Raw genomic sequence first — 20785 nt, 5'->3', positions numbered from 1 at the left:
GAAGCTAATGGTATCTTCAAAGATGCCACGCCACTGGCTGAGCAAGTGAAAACAGAGATCGATAAATGGGACTATCTTAAACTAAGAACCTTCTGCACCTCCAAAGAAACAGTGACCAAAATACAAAGACATTCTACAGAATGGGAAAGGATATTCGCCGAATACACATCTGACAAGGGGTTGATATCAAGGATATACAAAATACTGGTTGAACTCCACAAGAAGAAAACATTCAACCCCATCAAAAAATGGGGCAATGAAATGAACAGAAACTTTCTCAAAGAAGAAACCCAAATGGCAAAAAAGCACATGAGAAAATGCTCTACATCATTAATCATCAGGGAGATGCAGATCAAAACCACAATGATATACCATCTCACACCTCAGAGACTGGCCCACATCCAAAAGAACAAAAGCAACCGATGCTGGCGCGGATGTGGCAAGAAAGGGACACTCCTTCACTGTTGGTGGGAATGTCGACTGGTTCAGCCCTTCTGGAAAACAGTATGGATGATGCTCAAAAAATTAGAAATTGAGCTCCCATTTGACCCAGCAATACCACTCCTGGGAATATATCCTAGAGAGGCAAAAATGTATAGTCGAAGTGACATCTGCACTTGTTTGTTCATTGCAGCACTCTTTACAGTAGCCAGGAACTGGAAGAAACCTGAGTGCCCAAGAACAGATGACTGGTTAAAGAAACTTTGGTACATCTACACAATGGAGTACTATGTAGCTCTTAGAAAAGATGAAGTCATGAAATTTACATACAAGTGGTACAATATGGAAAGTATCATGCTAAGCAAAATGAGTCAGAAAGAGAGGGATAGACATAGAAAGATTGCATTCATCTGGGGGATATAAAGTAACAAAATATGAGATTAATACCCAAGAATAGCTGAGATCAGCACCAGGAGGATTACTCCATAGCTTAGAGGCCAGCCAGGCATTCTAGGGGAAAGGGCAGCTCAGATAGAGAAGGGAGCACCAAATAAAGGATGTTTTAAGGATCCTCCCAGGAGGGAAGATGCATGTTGAAAGTAGACTATGGACTGAACATGTTTGCCACTCAAAGCCTCTTTTGTAGACCACAACACCCAAAAGGAGAGAGAGAACACAAGGGATGCCCTGCCACAGAGGCAGGGTGGGATGGGAGGGATGGGGGTGGGAGGGATATTATCCATGGTGGTAGAAAATGGGCACTGGTGGGGGGATGGGTATTTGATCATTGTATAATCTAAACCCAAGCACAAAAAATTGTAAATCTACAACTGTACCTCATGGTGTTTAAAAAAAAATTTCGGAATTTCAAAATAACGTGGCCCTACTGCAGCCACGCGACATCATGTTATTCATAACCAGAAATAGAACACAAATTGTCTACTGTTGCCTTTTCAGCAGATCTGAGTGTTGAGGTAAAATATCAAGTAATAATAGTGGGTTTGGTGTCAAAATATTGAATGTGATAAAAGTAGAGAGAGAGTAATATGGAAATCATCTGCCCCACAGGTAGGGGGAGGGTATGGGATGGGGGGTATACTGGGGTTTTTGGTAGTGGAGAATGGGCACTGGTGAAGGTATGGGTGTTTCATTGTATGACCGAGACTTAGACCCGAAAGCTTTGTAACTGCTCTCACGGTGATTCAATAAATAAAATTATAAAAAAAAGAATAAAAATTCTCAAGATATAGAAAAAAATACACCCTAACTAAAAAATATACCCTAACTAATGTACATCATAAGTAATACACATAATATTTTGTGTGTTGTATATGAGAAAAATATAATTCTTTCTTCTTACATTGGACTATTATACCAAAGTTCATCAAACCACTATTCACCATGCTTTCTATTGATAAGTGACTAATGATTACCCCATTTAAAAGTTACTTCTGACCCCCAACAGAGATAAACTTGACAATTACATGCCCACTTTTATTAGAGCTTTGCTGGAGGGTATGCTGTTAATGGGAGGAATATATATGTAACAGAATTTCGTGGATTTGAGCTTTTCTAAGAATAAACTGATATGTTAAAGGCAGTTGTAAACAGATAATTTTTTAAAATTTTTATTAGCGAAACACCATGAGATACAGTTGTAGACTGACAAATTTTTGTGCTCGGGTTTCAGTTATACAATGATTGAGTACCCATCCCTTCACTGGTACCCATTCCCCACCTCCAGTGCTCCCAGCATCCCTCCCACTCCCTTCCCTCCCCCCTTACAACTCCACCCTTGTGGCAGGGCATTCCCTTTGGTTCTCTCTCTCCTTTTGGGTGCTGTGGTTTGCAAAAGAGGCATTGAGTGGCCATCATGTTCGGTCTATAGTCTATTTTCAGCATGTATAAACAGATAATTTTTTGATTTAATGATTCAGCAAAGAAAAATATATGCAGATTGTTATAGGGCTCATAGTAATATAAGTGAACTTTATGAATATTAAAAAATAGCTAAATAGAACAATATAATAGCTGTAAAGCTATGAGGTATGGAATTATGAAAATGCAAGAGGCTTTAAGGGTTAATCTAAAATTTTGAACTTGCTACAATAGAGAAATTCTGTACCTTTGAACCAAGGTTCAATTCCCAGGGAGATTTGTTTGTATGTATTGCAGAATTTAAGTTTAACCTTTAGCTCCTATTTTACATAATTAAATCTTGCTACCTAAAACATGTCAGTCACTTTAGAAAAGTTCAATAAAAGTTTCATTAGGACACATTGGAGGAAAGCTGAATGAAAATTTCTCAAGAATCTGTTTGTTGGAGAAAGTTTTTGTCTGAGTTTGAGTTTGAAGTCTAGAGAGTTTTAGGAGAACATCATCAAAGGGAGAAAAAGTGAACATACGTGATTCTCCCATAAGAGAAAAGTAAAGGGAAAGCACAGATTATGTTTATAAGATGCATTGCTCTTACTACTTTGCTGTACTTTACAGAGGTAGAGAGTGTCTCTTTCAATGAGAAAAATTGGCCCACTTTTCTTAAAATTAATTGTCTAAGACCCCAAATGATTCTATTGCATTAATTCTTAATTTTTTTTACTATAAACCTGGAGCAATAGTACAGTGGGTAGGGTGGCTTGCCTTGCATGTAGCCAACCTGGGTTTGATCCCTGGTATTACCTATGTTCCTCTAAGACTGACAGGAGTAATTCCTGAGCACCACAGGGTATGGTCCAAAAACAAATTAAAAAGAAAAAAATGTTAAAACTACAGTTTAGGTAATATGGTTACAATAGTGTAACATAAGTTAACATATTAACGTAAGTGTTAACACAATAGTGTTAACATTTATGGTATCAATGTAGAGTTACTGCATACCTATCCTGCCCCACAAAGTGCTCACAGAGATACCACCACATCACCCCTTGTCTGATCTTCATTCACCTCCAAGGGCAAAGCTTGTCATTGTTGATACCATCTGGGCCCTTGTTGTTTCTCTATATTCCACAGACGACTGAGATCATCTGTCTTCCTTTGGCGTATTTTACTTACATGATACTTCATCCATGTTGCAATAAACTATATCGTTTTATGTTTATTTCAATGGAATAATTTACCATTGTGTATATAAAATGTAATATAAGTGAAGTTATCCACAACTTTTTTATCTATCCATCAGTTGTTGACATTTGGGTTGCTCTCCTGTTAGGCATCTTTGAAGAAACATTAATGTTAGGAAGAGTATTCTTCCTTTCTAAGGTACTGTGGTCATTTGGTTATGTTCTACCAAATACCTCAGAGACAATATACTTGTCTCATGATTTGGAGGCAGGAAGTTGAAGTTGTCTGCCTGGTGGGGGTGGGTTCTTCTGAGACCTATCTCTGATGTGAGGATGAGTGTCTCCTATGTCCTTCTCTCCATGTGGGTACACGTCCTGTCTCTTGTGCAGCTCCTAATTTTCTCCTTTTGAAAGAACGCCACTCACATGGATTAGGGTCAGCCATTATGTCCTTGTTTGAAAATAGCTGCCCCTTAAAAACAGTTGCTTTCTATGGGATGAGGGGTTCAAAATATGAAATTAAGGAGACCTTTCTCTGGGAAAAAAGGGAAAATAAAATAATTCTATGAAGAGATCAGTGAGAGGAGTCTCTCATATATATTGTCATTGTCACTGTCCTCCCATTGTTCATCGATTTGCTCGAGTGGGCCCAGTAATGTCTCCACTGTGACACTTGTTACTGTATTTGGCATATCAAATACATCACGGGTAGCTTGCCAGGCTTTGCTATGCGGGTGAGTTACTCTCGGTAGCTTGCCAAGCTCTCCAAGAGGGGCAGAGGAATCGTACTCGGGTTGGCCATGTTGGCTGCGTGCAAGGCAAATGCCCTACCCGCTGTGCTATCGCTCCAGCCCTCATATATATTATTTCCAAATATATATTAAGATATCTTATCACACTATTGGAAAAATTGAGGTGTGTTCATTTAACATTTTTTTAATTTCCCATAATAGATTAATTCTGAGTTCTTTAAATTCCCTTGGAAGAATAAATTTTTTCACTTTAGGAAGTGCTTGACTAGTAAACACTCCCAGAACTAGGAATTTTAATGGTTCTTACAGGGGTTTCATTGCAGCATTATAATTAGTTATTTTAAAAAAAGGTGAGATAATGGTTTTGTTCATTTGAAAAGTGAAGACATGAGGCTAAAGGCTAGAGCTATAGCAATGAAAGCAGATAAGATAGCAGAAAGTCAGATAGATATTCTGCAGGGTAGGGGCACAGGGCTCAGGTAGTTGACCCTCAAAAAGGATCATACTAGAAAACTTGCAATGTTTTTCTCTATAGTTCCTAATGATGGGTGTCTACAAAGGATGATTATGGCAAAGGTGGCTTCACATTCCAAATATGCAGACCTGATCCTTGGGGAGATCTGCTCAATAGTCTGAGACTGCCCTTAAAGTTTTCTGTTAGCAGGGGAATCCTTACCATAGGTAAAGGCAGAAAAACGGAGAAAGAACACAGAGACCAACTCTGTGCTGTGATATGTGAGATATGTCAAGGGGTCTCCTCAAGCATTGAAACTTAGTATAGAGCTAGGAAAAAAATGAGAAAATAGTAGAGTTTGAATGATTTTCCCAGTGTCCTTCAGAAAGTCACTGACCTCATTGTTCTTGAGAAAGAACCAGAGAACTAACCTAATTTGTGTGTGTATCCTATCTTTCATTTATCTTCTCCTCTTCTCATACCCTTGTATGTAATGTTCAGATCCAATGACTTTGGAATACTTTAACAGTTAATTAGTTCATTCGCTGATGGTGAGAGGTTCCCAGTTCTGAAGCATTATGTATTTACTCTTGGCATTTCATTTTGGCATCATATAACTAAGAGTCAGGGTTATTATGAGCCAAATTTCAGTAGCAGTTAGCTAGCTTGATGACTCTAATATATTGTCTCAATAATAATTAAGTTTCCTAATAACTTAACTTCATAGTCGACCCCAAATTGGAGAGGAAGCAGTCATGAAATGTAGGCAACTCCAATGACATTAGTCTTGGTGGCATTGGAAGTGGGTACTAGAAACCTGGGGACTATTGGATGCATGACTTCTTTTGCTTTGGAGGAAATTTTTCCAACTATTTAACTCTTTGATTAACTACTTCTTCTTAAAGGTAAACTTTAGAGTAGTAATGGGTTGCTAAACTCCACTATTTAAAGTGCTTCCAAAAGGTAGTAGCTCCAGGTCTTGGGAAATGGAAAGCTTTGCATCGAGAAGTACATTTCCCAGAATATTGATTCTGTTTCTCCTCCTGGTGCTTTTATAAAATAATTCCAATGGACTCTGTTACAGTCAGGAGATGCCAATGCAGAGAATGAAAGCAGCAAAGTTGAAAGCTATTAACTTCTGTGTGAAGGTAATGACAAAGAGGAAGAGACAGGGATTGGACGGGGTAGAGCCTAAGGGGAAAAAGCATCAGGAGATGGAAGAACTTCTGAATTATAATGGGGCACCAGTAAATGCCTAAGTTAATGTTACTCTCCGTAGAGCACCTCCATTAAAAAATATATGTGAGCGGTCTTACCGGAGGAACCCAACAGAGTGTTCTGGGAATCTGAGACTCCAAGAGGAGAGGAACTTTTCTCCCACATGAAGTTAGCACATTTTGTGTATATGGCTATAGCTTCTGTGGGAAATGTCATGGGGATTCCTTAAAAAACATATGGGAATGTCAATGGAACTGGGAATGGGTGACCTACACTCAACTACCCCTATCTATTTCCCATAGGTTGGCAGTCACACCCACAAGCTGCTGCTGGTGCCATATAATCTAACTAACAGCCATAATCCAAAATTGACTCAACATAAATCTCCAAGAAGAGAGCACAGAATGATAAGCCATAGTCATGCCACCAGACCCCATGTCAAGCTGTTTCATTTGGGGCAACCGAAGGGAGTCAGGTGAGGCTCCTTTCCAATACAGAGCCAGCCCTGGCAGTCAAAAACCTCCAGAACTCAACCACTGTCATGATCACGGCTGCCCTACACATGCTCGAATGAGCCTCATCCATGGGTGAATCTATTCCTGGACATCTCATAATTTATACCACCAATATACTAAGAGTAGCACACCACATTTGATTTGTAAGGCAACCAATCTTAGGAGGTTTTATATATATATATATGTATATGTGGATATATACATATATATAGATAATATATACATAAAAGCACACAAAGCTAAACCTTTAACAACATGTTACTAATCTCTTATAGAAGGGCTAAATGGCTCCTGGGGTAAATACCACACACTTTGCTTTAAGAAAACTTTCTTGTCTAATTTTAAGCAGATTATTCATAACAAGCAATAAAAAATAAATTATTTCAGAAGACAGGGTTTGGAGTTTGGGATGAAAATATGGTGGTGGGAAGGTGTTGATGGTAGTAGGATTGGTATTTGAATAATGCAATAAAATATTGTGAACAACTTTATAAAAATAATATAAAAATATTGCAATGCCATATGTTGCAGCTCTCCAGTCACTCCTGTGCATTTATCTGAAGGACATGGAAAGACTGATTTTAGAAGATATTTGTACCCCTCTGTTGATAGCATTATTCACAATAGCCAAAGCTGGGATCAACCTTTAACCAATCCATTAACATATGACTGGATAAAGAAACTGTGGTACACACACTCCATGGAAGTCTAATTAGAATAGCTGTTGTCAGAATAGTTGCCCATTGGAACACAATGAATGGAACCTGAAGTGATTATGCTAAGTGAAATAAGTAAGGAAGCAAAGGATAGTTAATCAGATGGTTTAACTCATATATTATATTATATTAATTTATTTGATTTTGGGGTCACATCTGGCAATGCACATGGGTTGCTCCTGATTCTGCACCAAGGAATTACTCCTGGCGGTGCTCAGGGGGCCATATGGGATGCTGGGAATAGAACCTGGGTTGGCCACGTGCAAGGCAAACACCCTATCCGCTGTGCTATCTTTCCAACCCTTAACTCATGTATTATAAATAAATAAACAAGCTGGTGAAAAGCAATAAAACCTCCTAGATTTGCTAATTTTGGTGATTGCTGAAAGGAAAAGGAGATGGACAAGGGAATGAGCAGAGAGGTCTTTTTGGTGATAGAACTGTGAGCTGAATCCTTCACACATCTAGAGGTATTAGACCAGACATCTGAAATGTGATACAATTTTAAACTAATGAAAATCTATTAAAAAGTGAAAAAATCTAAAAGAAAATGGTAAATTCTAGTCAATAAGCTTATACTGTAAGAAATTCAGTACAGAAAACTTATTTTAAGTTGCTGCATAAATACATATTTTTATTCGAGGAATATAAGAAACCCTGGTAATATATAGACCCCAAGTCAGCAAACATTTATCATAAAAGGTTACTAAGTAGAGAGATTGCTAGGTCAGACGTAGTTTCAGAAATCCCAATCCAAGCAGATAGATCAATCATAGCATTTGTTGTTTAAAGAAGTCATCAGTATAAATATTTAGGTGTTTATAGTTGGGCATAGATGTCAACCTCCAGTCTCTCCTGCTTTTGAACTAGCACAAGAATTGCACATAGGAAGGAAATTTTATCTTCATGTTCCATGAAAATAATAAATGTGTTTGTAATTCACCCACCATTCTGAAACAGTGCCCAAGTAGGACAGTAAGCAAGACCAACCTACTTCTACACAACCAACTAATGAATTTAAAACAGCTATTTTGTTTTATGTCATTACTATACATTCAGTTACTATACATGTCAGTACTATACATGTCATTACACATTCAGTTGTCTGGTTCTATTTGATGTGTAGAACTTCACAGAGTTAACAGGGGCTAGTGTACTCCGATGGGGGGCAGAAGGAAGGTCCAAGGAGGCTCATTTCACATGTCTGGCAGCTGGAAAGGGAGACTGGGAAGCAGGGCTCAGCTGGGATGCCTATCTGGAGCCATTGTAACTGAATGCAGGAGGTCACAAAAATTTTGGCAACAGTGAAAGGTTTCTGAACATGTAACCAACAAAACTTCAAACTCAAGTGTGTAAGATACAGATATTTCTGTAGTACTTCGGCTGCCAGAGATCCACTCGGAGCGGGGAGGGAAACTCAACCCAACCCTGCAAGGGGCCCCGGCGAGGAGAGCCAGCCACGGGGGCAGGAGACTCTGAGTTGAGTTTCCCTCCCCGCCCTGAGCAGAGCTCTGGCAGCCGAAGACCTGCAGAACCAGCCACAACCATGCTGAGACCACTCTCCACATGCATGAAGGTACCGGCAGAGGAACAAAGGCATTTGGTTCCCGGGGATGAGATCTCCAAGCCTGCTCGGACTGGGGCTGAGCATCCTCCACCCAGATCCTCCATCTTCCAGTAGGCAGGGATCACACCCATCAACTGACCCCACGGGCGCCGTGTAATCCCATCAACGGCCAAGACCCAGAGACTATAAAACCCAGTTCCTGGAAGCTCGGGGCCGTATGATATCTTATTATCTCATTCTTACTTTGGACAACACTGGCAGGCTACCAAATGTAACCTGCCCACACGGCAGAGTCTGGCAAACTCCCTGTGGCATCCCCAATATGCCAAATACCAGTAACAATGATGGGTCTCATTCTCCTAACCCTGAAAGGGCCTTGAATATGGCACTTTAAAATCTCAGGGCTAGGACGAAGACTTACTGGGGCCTGCTCAAGGCAATCGACGAACAACAGGATGATCGTGATTGTGATCTGTAGTACTTACCACATTGTATTTTTTAGGTGAAAAGGTATCTTGAGTGGGAAAAGTTTTAGTCCCTATTCTAGAGTCTTTGAGATCCCCCATGTACAAAGCTCGACCTTCCTGTTCCAAGAAAGCTGGGATAAGGGGCTGGAGTGATAGCGCAGTGGGTAGGGTGTTTGTTTTGCACACGTCCAACCTGGGTTTGATTCCCAGCATCTCATATGATCCCCGAGCACCACGGGGAATAATACCTGAGTGCATGAGCCAGGAGTAACCCTTGTGCAATGCCAGATATGACCCAAAAAAGCAAAAAGAAAAAAAATAGAAAAAGAAAAAAGCTGGGACGAAACAGAAAGGTTGAAGTTGTTCATAACTTAGCTTTCGAAATCAAATCTTGGGACTGGAGTGATAGTACAGCTGATAGGGCATCTGCCTCACAGCATCCCAGCATCTCATATGGTCCCCCAAGTACTGCCAGGAGTAATTCCTGAGTGCAAAGGCAGAAGTAACGCCTGTGCATCGCTGGTATGACTGCCAACAAAACAAAACAAAACAAAACAAAACAAAACAAAAAACAAACCTATTCACTTTCACTGCGTCCTATTGGTCAAGTCAGTCACTAAGAATTTAGATGGTTATATTAAAGGAGAGGATATTGAGAATCTAAGAGGAAATGCCTGGCATTTATTGCCAACTTTAATTTTTTTGGTGTTGGAGGCACTCAGGGCCTCATATATATTTTTTAATCTTTAGTATGCTACCTATAAACAAACGTAATTCAGCTGGATTACTTTGGCAGCTTTATGTAGCTTTAAAAGTATTAGGCACCCCACCCTCATCTTTTATTTTCAGAAATCATGTTTCCATCGCACACAAAAGAGAGTTGAGCAATATGACCACTTCATTTAAATGAGGTTTCTTAAAATGCATTGTAAGAAAATTGATTCACATCTCTGTATTTCTAGGGTATAGATACCTTAAATGAAAGTTCAATTCCTGCATTTCGTTCTCATGTCAATTATCACTAGCTGCAAGTATAAACTTTAAGAAAGGCCAAAGGAATCCATCCAGCACCTGCGATGATTGCCTGCTTCCACGCTACTCACCAAATGGAAATGGGGATGGTGTGACCCATAAACCACCTCTACTGTTGACAGATCTGCTTTAGAGATAGACTTACTTTTAGAGTTTAGCAATAGGTCTTCAAATAGCGTGGGGACAGAGGCTGTGATTTGAAGTTTAAGAAGCTTACTTTTGGAAAGCGTGGTTATGATATATTTGAGACTCAGTAGGAATGCTAAAGTACCTTGCAATCACTAAAAGGATAGTCAAATTTTTGGAAACAGGTGGCAGAACTGATTATAAGATTATGCAAAAACATATGAATTACAGGATTTTTTAGCATTATAGCATTATATATTATATAACCATGATAATTAATATGGGATTATTTTTGGCCTGGATGAGTCAGAAAAAAAGGGAAAAGCAAAGGCAGATACACAGAGGTAGAGATACACGATACATAGAAAATTATGCATATAAGACACTTACAACTGCCTCAAGCTTCTGGAATGAGAGAAGATATGTTTATTTATTTTATGTTTTAATTTTTGCTGTTTGGGACATACCCAGCAATGCACAGGGGAAACTCCCGGCTCTGCACTCAGGAATTACTCCTGGCGGTGCTCTGGGGACCATATGGGATGCTGGGAATCCAATCTGGATCAGCCATGTGCAAGGCAAATGCCCTACCCACTGTGCTATCGCCCCAGTCCCTGAGATATGTTTATTGAGGAACAAACAAAAGTTGTTTAGCCCAGAAGGAAACAGATAGGCTTTGAGAACTATGGAAATAAAGAAACAGAGGCTTATCTGTTAGAGATGCAAAGTTTGAGAGCTACTCCTCTACCCACATATTGACATAGACAGTCCATATGAATGCAGAGTTACTTTCAGTCCTTTTGGAAAAAAGAGGACTTAATTAAAAACTTAAAAACTACTAGTATTCCATGAAGAAAAAGTGGACAATTCCAAAGTCGACAGGGACTCAAAAATACAGAAAAAATGCATTGAAATATAACTCACAGACAGACATACCTATGTAACTCTTATGAGGACAAACTAGCTCATAGTCTTTTAAAATTTCACCATTAAAGTCATTTAAAGCTGTATACTTTTCAGCATCACATAAATATAGTGACTTTTGGAATTTATCTAAGAAAGTATATGTATTAAGCTCATCAAAGGGTGGAATTTTGGCTCAAGAACTGGAGTGTTCTTATTTCTGGATTGATTTGAGAAATAGTCTGATGTTTATTGTCAATAGCTCACAATTATTTGAGTAGTTAACATACTTTAAAACTGCAAGACTAGTTATTAAAGGCCTGTTTTAATAAGCTACTAGTGATTATATAAGCAATAAGGCATTCAGATGGTATAATTTCTTACATTTATCTTTTAAATAGTGCAAATATTTTTAGTTGAGGCTATTTAACTTTGTTGAAATTCTACATTACTTAAGTGCGAATTCAAATGGCACAGCTTTTTTTTTTCTCTAAAAGGAAATAAAAATATCAGTACTGTTTTTCTAGCCACACTTAAAAACATTCAATAAAAAACATTGCTAAGGGGAAGGGAGATGGCTCAAATAATTAAAGTGCAGAGTTTATATACAGGAGCCCCAGATTCAGTCCCTGGTACCACATGGTCCCCTATGCAATGCCTGGAGAGACTACCACACAACTAGCTGGGAGCAGTTCCCTGAGCACCACTTCATGTGATCCCCTTCACATGCCCTCATAAACCCACTGCTAATATGCATACTGGTTCATTGTTTAAGTTCATAAAAATCTCAATGTGAGACATTTCTCAATGATCCTTAGGATATAAGCACTAGCTGATGTGGGCCACATACCATCATAACTAAGGATACCTGTCTTTATTGTGGACAGAAACGATTGCAGAGTTTTTTTAGAGAAGTTCATTTTAAAATGTTTTCAAACAAAAAAATAAAATCTACCTGGAATTTTCAGATTACTGGGGAAAACAACAAACATAAAAAAAAACTTGTAAATTTAAAGATGATACTCCTAAGTCATTAAAGCATCATACTTTATTGAAAGAGTCATTAAAAGCTGTCATTTCTCAAGTTATTATTGAAAAGCTATGGACTTACTCTGTTGGTGGTAAAAAATGTATGTAAATTATAAAGTAATGCCCAAGACCTAAATTTGATTATTTATGGGCTACAATGTAAGGATAATAGAAGATAACAGAGGCACATAACGTCCCAGATGGTCCCCAATGGATTCCTGCTTTTTGGTATCCATGCACCGTGTCTTCTCTTCCTACTGTTCATAGAGATATCTGGCATAGCTTATTGAATACTGAAAATAGAATGGAGACAGCTTCCAAAGCTATATATAATAATTTGCAGCTTCACTTAGTTCTCTAGATCTTGGGGTACAGTGATGACATGTCAACAATTCTAAGAAATATTCCTGGGGCAGGAGCTGAAACCTCTGGACACAGCTATTTGAGTCAGTCACCTTCTAGGCTCTTTCTGGAGGCCCAGCTGTGCCTTCAAGTTGACTAAAGCCCAGATTAGCAGCTCCATTTGTTGGGGCCTTCTAAGCAGAGCTCAGTGGCCTGAGGGATACTCCCAGTGATATTTGGCCAACAGGGTTGGATGGTTCAAGCTTGGTCTGAGGATGTGTTGTTGTTCAGACCCCGAGGTTCGTGGAACCCCCAGGGTCACCTCAGTGGTGTTGTGGGTGGGGAGAGGCAATGTTGTGCTAGGGATTGAACTGGCCTGCATTCCTGACATCTGTTTTATCTTTGCTCTTCTCCCTCATTTTGATTGTATTCTCATGAAATTCACTAGTTAGGTGACTTTTGAATTTATGAACCAGAGGAATTCTATGAGATTAAGCATGTTTTATTTTGAAGGTGGGGGATGGGGCTCTACCAAGTGTTTTTCAGGAGGTTCCAAGGCCCTTCATTGGCCAATGGGGCAGGGCAGGCAGTTCAATGCAAGAGCATTGCTACTTAAGCTTTGTGGTGTCATGAATTACACAGGTCACACTTGGGGACACCCAGCATTGTGCCTGGTGATGCTCAGGGAATTATGCAGTTCCAGGGATTGGACCAGGGTCAGCCACATGTAAGACACATGCATTCGTCCCTGTCCTATCTCTCTAGGTCCTAAATGTGTTATTTTGTTTTGGAAAGAAATTTTGGACTAGTTTTTTTATGCTGGAATCTGATAATTAATATGCCACACACTGGTTAAAATCTAACCAGTGAAATCTAACACTTCAAGCCTGGATAATATTTAAAATTATGAGTATATAATACATATGTTAAAATACATAATTAATTCTGGGTCTGAGACTTATTGTGTAAAAATTAAAAGTATAATGAAATGATTTCTATTATACCATTTATACTAATATTTAAAAATACTTTGAGTTCATATTACTGTGAGTGCTGTGTTAATCAAGTCCAACTATCTGACTTAAATATTGAAGGAAAATTATTTATAAGATATTTTTATTTTATACTTGAAGTTACTCAAAAGATAATAAAAAATTTATACTAAATCAAAAAACTTCTGGACACTTATAAAAAGTTGAAGAAGACAAAGAAATAAACAGAAAGAACTATCATATTATGGTTTGAAAGAATAGGTATTGTTAAAAACAGTCATTTTACCCAAAGTAATATGCAGATTCAATGTAAACCCTGTTAAAATCCCAGTAGCTTTCTTCACATATCTGTCTGTATCTGTCTGTTCTCCCTTTGTTCACCGATTTTCTCGAGCAGGCACAGTAACGTCTCCAGTGTGAGACTTTGTTGTTACTGTGTTTGGCATGGGTAGCTTGCCAGGCTTTGGCCTGCGGGCGAGATACTCTCGGTATCTTGCCGGGCTCTCTGAGAGGGACGAAGGATTTGAACTCGGGTTGGCCATGTTGGCTGCGGTGCAAAGCAACCCTACCCTCTGTGCTATCGCTCCATCATAGTATTTGTATGAAACTCTAAAATATCTCAAATAACAAAAATAATACCAAGATAATAGAACAAAAGTACACCCTGATTTCAAAGTATGCTAAAAAGCTACAGTAATCAAAATGATATGGTATTGGAATAAAAACAGATATTCAGAGTTAATGGAATAGAATATAGAGCCTAGAAAAAAACCCACACATGTGGTCAACTAGTTTATAACAAAATAGTCAAGTGTATGCTTAGAGAAAGGAAAGTGTCATGGCCATGGTCCTTCCGTTGTTCATCGATTTGCTCAAGCAGGCCCAGTAACATTGTGAGACTTGTTACTGTGTTTGGCATACCGAGTACATCACGGGTAGCTTGCCAGGCTCTGCCGTGCAGGCGAGATACTCTTGGTAGCTTGCCGGGCTTTCCGAGGGGGTGGAGGAATCGAACTCGAGTTGACCATGTTGGCTGCGTGCAAGGCAAACGCCCTACCCCCTGAATAAAAACAGATATTCAGAGTTAATGGAATAGAATATAGAGCCTAGAAAAAAACCCGACACATGTGGTCAACTAATTTATGACAAAATAGTCAAGTGTATGCTTAGAGAAAGGAAAATGTATTTTCAATAAAGGGTGTTGGCAAACGGTGCATTCATGTTTGAAAGAATAAAAATAGATTACTACTTTATATACTTTACAAGGATAAATTCAATATAAATTATTTAAGACTTGAATATAAGCTCAAAAACCATAAAAACATTTAGAAGAAAATACATATTTGTTTTCAACAGCAGTTTTAATGACATTTTTGTATATTGATGTCCAATAGCAAGGAAAACTAAAGAAAATACAGACAAATTTTTATTCTTTTTTCTTTTGAGCGATGCTCAGGGGTTACTCCTGGCTGGTGCACTCAGGAATTACTCCTGGAGGTGCTTAGGGGACCATATGGGATGCTGGGAATTGAATCTGGGTGAGCGTGTGCAAGGTCACCCTATCCGCTGTGCTATTGCTCTAGCTCCAAATACAGACAAATTGAACCATATCAAACCAAAAAACTTTTGTACAAAGAAACTAAATTAAATAAAGATATCTTACAAAAAGAGAGAAAATATTTGCAAATATTCGATTCCTCCGCCCCTCTCGGAGAGCCCGGCAAGCTACCGAGAGTATTCGATATGCCAGACACAGTAACAACAAAGTCTCCAATGGAGACGTTACTGGGCCCACTGGAGCAAATCGATGATCAATGGGAGGGAAAAAAAATTCAAAATATATAAGCAACTTCTACCAGCACAAAATACTCAAACCAACTTAAAAAGTGGACAGATGGTCTAAACAGAAAAATTCCTAGAGGTGAACAAGAAACGGGAAGGTAGGGATGCTCTTCACTATTTATCATTATCAAATTAAATCCATAATGAGATTTCACTCACACCCATTAGAGCGGCTATTATCAAAGTCAAGAAAGAGTAAGTTTTGGTAAGGAAGTGAAGAAAAACAAGCTGTTTTTGCACTATTGTTTGGGATATGTATTGGTATAACCACTATGGAAAACAGCCTGCGGGTCCTCAAACATTTAAAAATAAAACTATCATTTGATTTTTCAGTTCCACTTCTGGGTATTTATCTGAAGAATATGAAAAATAATTTGAAAATATACATGTCCATGGCAGAGCTGCTAATGGTAGCTAAAGCAAGAAATTATGTGCATGCCCTGCAGAGTATGAGCTTATAGAAATGTGGTCAAGGTTTATGATGGAATACTACTTAACTATAAAAATGATAGATGAAATCTTGCTATTTGTAACAACATGGTTGGATCTTGAGGAACTGTACTAAAGTGAAGTAAGTCATAAGAAGAAACATAAATACCACAAGATTTTACTTATGTGGGATCTAGAGAAAGAAAGCAAAAAATATCGCTGATCCTTTAGAGTCTGACAACTGGATGGTAGTTACAGAAGGAAGAAGGTATGCAGAGGTGAAAGAGGTGGACTTGTTGGAGGCTAAGTAGACATTTGGTTAGAGTGTGCAGTGGCACATACGGTTGCCAAACTGTGAAGCAGTATGCCTGAAACTTACACTGTGTTGTAAAAAATGTTTCCTCAGTGAAAAAGAAGATATATACTATATTAAAAGAATATATTTACTATATTAAAAGAATATATATATACTATATTAAAAGTATATACTATAATAGTATATATAAAAAGCATATATATACAATACTATATTTAAAGTAGGCCTTTAAATATATGCCAAGGCAAGTGAACTCTTGCTGGACTCTCTTTCAGTTGATTATTTTTTTCTGAAGGCTAAATATGTGGCCTGTCGATAACAAGGAAAAGGAACTCTGAATAAATAATTGAATCACCTGGAGCATTTTTTTTTAGGACAAAAAGTAGGGTTTTATTTCAGATGATTTAAATCAGAATTTCTGGAATTTCTGGTAACAGAACGGAAAATTTATAGCTGGTTCATAGATAATTGCAATTTATAGTCAATTAAATTAAGTGTCACTGCTGAGACACTTGTGGGAACAGTTAGTTACCAGATTGCAGATTTAAGAGTAGATTGAAGTGCAAGGGGAGCACGACAGACAGGCCCTGCTGGAGATCTTCCTGTGGGAGGAAAGCTTTATCCTAGGTCACTCTGACCTCATTAGTAGGAGGCTGTTGAGTGCCCATAATGAATTAAACAGAAAACTATTTAAGACTCTTTCAGCAAGAGCAGATAAGAAAGTCTGAAGGGTCAGTATTCAACTATCTTTTCTAGTTTCTAGTTTGTCATACCCCCTGGTGCTCAAGGGCCTACTTCTGGCTCTGTGCTCAGGTGCTCAATGGATTATTTGTGGTAAGCCTTGTAAGGAGCCAAAGTATGCAGGGTGCAAATCTAGTACCTTAATCCCTTGTATTATCTCTCTGGCCCAGTTGCAAATTAAGGACTATAGATTAAACTGGGGGAAATGTAGGAAGTAGGGTGTATCAGTGAAAAATACAGCCTATGAGAGTACATGATAGACTCAGCCTGTCTATTAAGATATTTATTATTAAAATTTTGGCTCCATTTTATGGAGTAACTTGGAAAATAATCTTAAAATTAAAAATAAAGTTAAGGCTTTATCTTCTAGTCACAGAATAAAGATGTGGATCAGCATTTTAGATCTGATAGTGCTCACTGTTTAGTGCCCCTGATCAGAAACATCACTATGTAGTCATAAAACCTTAGCAACTTTACAAATTCTGTTAGAAGCAAGCATTCACAGGGCAAAAACAATGCTCAACATTATATGTATATAACTATGTAGCACTATATGTATATAATTCAAACTTCTTTATTTTTGTTGTTTTTTAATTTTCAAAAAATTTGATTGAGATACTGTGGTTTACAATATTGTTAGTGACCGTTTCCTGTGTACACAATTCTAACATCACATATACCGCCAGTATATGCACCTCTCTCACCAAGGTTCCCAATGCCCCTCTCTTTCAGTTCTCCCTAAAGTTTAGTTTGTGGAACAGTTCTCTTGTTATGTTGCCTTTGACCCTTTGTTGCTACCTTGTTGTGTCTTTGAGTGCCACACTTGAGAGAGATCATTCTACACTTCTCCCTTTCCTTATGCCTGACTTCACTTAGCATGATAATCTCTATGCATGTCACAACAAATTGTAAGATTTTGTTCCATCTTAGGGCTGCATTGTGTATACATACTACGACTTCTTTTTGTGTTGTTTTGGTTTTTTTTGGACCACATCTGGCAGTGCTCAGTTCTTACTCCTGGCTCTGCACTTAGGGGTAACTCCTGGGGAGTTCAGGGGACCATGCAGGGTGCCAGGGATCAAACCCAGGTCAGCTGCATGTAAGGCAAACACACTACGCACTCAACTATTGCTCTGTCATCTACTGTACTATTGCTCTGGCTCCCAAACAACTTCTTTATCCATTCATCTGTAGTTGGCATTTGAGTTGACTCCATGTCTTGGCGATTGTATTAAGTGATGCCTTGAACTTAGGTAGCACAATATTATTTAAAATTAAAAGTCTAATGAGAAATTAGAAAAATTTTACAACATAAAACATAAGGTGCTCATAAATCAGAAAGAAAAGTAGATTACCCAGTTAAATCAAGGACTAATTAACATAAGAAAAGCAAAACTTAGAATGGTTAATCAATACACAAGTCTACCATCTGTAAGATTAGTAATTCTTTTATTTTGTTATACATTTGTAAGTTTTTTGTTTTAAAACTCACTATTAATACTGTTATTTTCATCCATTTATGAAGTTTAGTGTTTCAGTATAACAGCTTAACATTATGTATTATTGTGTGCAAATATACTAAACAATAAAATTCTACTCTAGAAGTATATACTTAAGCATATAAGTGGATAAATGGAAAGATAACAGTTTTCACAGAAGTTTATTTCATCATTTAAAAATATAGATAATTGGAAACTTTTCAAGTGACATTAAAAAGAGGATAAGTATTACAAGTCAGGTGTATGAGAGCTAAAAATGAAACAATATTTAGACATTAAAAAGAATATTATTGGTGAATGTTAATCAGACATATTGTTAAGGAGAAAAATCCCAAATTATCTACAAATCACTGGAGAGTGAGAACCTGAATATACTACTAATCAATGATAGGTATGACTGACTAGTTCCAGACATGTTGGTCATATGTGTTGAGAGAACTGGAACCTTCAACCTCTAAAGTTAAGGATGCTTGGATAAGTGAGGAGCATCAAATCCGAGCTTCTGTAGCAAATAATCTGGAAAACTGAGGGCTTGGTCAAAAGCTGCCAGGTTCCCCATCTTTAGTTTCTAAGTCTAATTATAAATCATCCCTGAAAATCAACTATGCTCCACTAAACAATTCCAGAAGATGCTCTGTGTCTAGTCAGCCTCCTCCCAGCTCTCCAGGGCTGATCACCTCAAGTCAGGGCACACCTGAAAGTGTCTTTCCCACACTAGGAGGGATTCTATACTCTGCCTTCCTTTGATTCTCCACCAAATGCAAAGGACGTGGCTGAATCCCTTGCTATAATCAACTCTGAGTAAACAAGCTCTATTGTCTTTGATTTGGGCAGACTTTGATTTGGGTAATCTTTGATTATTTCTTCGTTTGCATACTAATATGCAAATTTTGCCAGTGTTTGAGTCAGCTAGATCTATTTCTGAGTGTCTCTTTTGGGTATATTTGAAACTTTGTCTCTAACATACTAAATTTGTCTCTGGGAGGTAAGACTTAGGGATATTTCTACTTGAAGTACTTTCCATTTGACCTTTTTCAGTGAGTACACATGATTCATGAGAACAGAAATAAAACCATCAAAGTCTGTCATGTTTAACATTTTTGAAATAAGGAATACCATAAATATGAAATATAAAAATGTTTCTAACTATGGATGATGTTTATGTTGGTGCTAAGTTGATTGGACCTTCTCTTTTCTCAATCATTCTTTCAAATTTATTTCCCATGTTTGGTATCTATAAAATTTTATATGATAAATATACTTGAAGCATGAAACATAGACTGAATTGAAAAATATATTTTTAATTACAAAAATGATTAATGGGTGCTAACTATAGAGGACTCCCTTATTCAATAGTCTCCATTATATAGCTATAACTCAAATAACTATTATCATTCCAGAGGAAGAAAGAAGTCCCCCTAGATTAATAAATATAAATCTTTATGGTCATCAATTTTCCCTGATGTTTCTCTCACAAAGGCCAGAGAGATTAAATTTTTGAATGGAACATTGCTCACTTCTGTCAACATCTGATTATCTATACTTCTAGATTAAACAAAACCCGGGATTCTGATATAAACTAAACTTAGAATACATAGAGAAACCGAATTTATTCAGCTAATGAGGAAAAGACAGTATGATTAGAGGCCAACTTCTCTCATTTCTGAGCACAATGCTGATCTTAATGAACCATATACAGATCCAGGCCACAAGGAGAGCTGCTAAATTCATTTTAGGACAATGATTGTCAGCATTGGTTCCCTTTCATTTTCTGGTGTGGCTTTTGACTTTTCATCCTCAGCAAGTAAAACAGAAGTCAAGGTCAATGCCAGTCACCTGTATAAAAGTCAGCCAACGCATCAACCCTTGCTTTATTTTTTGAGCTATATTTTTAAAATATCATGCTATTACAGTGAAAAATAAATATGTATGTCTATATACATATGTCTACATCCACATATGAAGTTTTTAGAAGGTGGGCTGAGTTTAACACCCATATGATAGTTAAGTTTGTAGTCAACTATGATATTTATTAAATTATAAGCTGTATGTCTGTTTTACTAGTTTAGAATACAGGCAGAAAAAATTTATTTCCTCATCTTGTTCAATTGATGATGAAGTTTTAATGACCTAAGCATTTCTTTGCCCACATTTCCATCAACTCCCAAGATTCCACAAGTTGGCTCACTATGGTCAGTCTTTTCAAGGCTTATCTTCTGCTTCTGGAATAGAGCAGGAACTTTAAGCAGGGCCTGCAAAACCTATGACTGCAAACTTTCATCTGCAAAACCCAGTCTTGTCAGTCTTCATCTGACAACATGGACAGGACAGATTCATCAAGGTTC

The sequence above is a fragment of the Sorex fumeus genome, unplaced genomic scaffold (genome assembly GCF_029834395.1).
Source record: "Sorex fumeus unplaced genomic scaffold, SorFum_2.1 ptg000010l, whole genome shotgun sequence".
Classification (NCBI taxonomy): domain Eukaryota; kingdom Metazoa; phylum Chordata; class Mammalia; order Eulipotyphla; family Soricidae; genus Sorex; species Sorex fumeus.
The sequence above is the reverse complement of the archived record's forward strand: the minus strand, read 5'-3'. Positions refer to the sequence as shown.